The sequence below is a fragment of the Leuresthes tenuis genome, unplaced genomic scaffold (assembly GCF_036924035.1).
Source record: "Leuresthes tenuis unplaced genomic scaffold, fLeuTen1.0.hap1 SCAF_17, whole genome shotgun sequence".
Classification (NCBI taxonomy): domain Eukaryota; kingdom Metazoa; phylum Chordata; class Actinopteri; order Atheriniformes; family Atherinopsidae; genus Leuresthes; species Leuresthes tenuis.
Genome location: NW_027325371.1, coordinates 25,149,998 through 25,150,947, shown reverse-complemented (window position 1 = coordinate 25,150,947; position 950 = coordinate 25,149,998). Strand labels below are relative to the sequence as shown.

Here is a 950-nt window from a genome sequence, read left to right as displayed (position 1 = left end):
ACGTTGTTTTTTTTGTTTAAATCTTTCTAGACATGGTAAATATTAAGGACAAAGCAGTTTTCACATAGTTTGAGTGAAGGAATTCATTTTATAGATAAAATCCCAAGAGTCTGATGGGAAAAGAGAGTGAATGCGAAGTAGACTTTAACACGGCTATGGGAGCGAGCCGAGTGTGGGCTAACCAGGAGAATTGCTTGAAAGAAATGCGACCCCGAATGAGCGGTCAGAACAAAGCCTCAATACGGGATTCTCGTGGTGTTTTTGTTGCTGCCTTGTCTTTTGCACAGAGTAAAAGACATGGCAGCCATCGAATAGGGCCCGATTGTTCCTACTTGGTCAGCCGAGGAGCAAGGGGGGGGGGAGCAAGTGTCTCAACCAAGCAAAGCTCACCATGGGGAAGGTGGCTATGCCAACAAGCCTGATGCCCTGCTCCCGCAGTGACGGATAATCGTACTCTGGTTTCTCTTCATAACGTACAAGTCTTTCGCCTTTTACTAAAGATTTCTGTGGAGAGCAGCACTAATGAGTTGTTTCTATTTTTGGCAGGCTTTACCTTTGCGGGTGAAGCCCTTTCTGTCTGTGCAAAAGAAATCTTGTTACTGTGCAGAGTGACTTCTCTGAGTAGAGTCGCCTTACTTGTTGCGACTGTGCCGATGTTCGAAGCTGGAGTGCAAAGTTGTTGCTTGAATGGTGCTTGCTGGAGCGTGCGGGAGTGCAAAGTTATACCATTTAAAAGGGCTGAAGAGTGCTCAGTGCAGCGGGTGGGCGACACTCTGGCCACCTTGAAAACCGAGGTTACATCCACTACCAGGGGCAGCCCAAGTTCTGCCGCAAGTGTGGTGAGCATGGGCACCTGGTTGAGGCTTGTACCAAGGTGTTATGTGGGAAGAGCAGAGAAATTGGGCAAACTTTTGGAGAGTGTCCAAATGGCAGGAAATGTAATCTCTGTG

General features: G+C 47.6%; 1 non-coding gene across 1 annotated transcript; it reads left to right on the top strand.

Annotated features, from left to right (window-relative positions):
- Window positions 1-450: 450 nt before the first annotated feature.
- LOC140274220 (U5 spliceosomal RNA) lies at window positions 451-564 on the top strand. The gene has a single exon (XR_011908194.1). It is a non-coding gene; the product is annotated as a U5 spliceosomal RNA (small nuclear RNA).
- The last annotated feature ends 386 nt before the right edge of the window (window positions 565-950 follow it).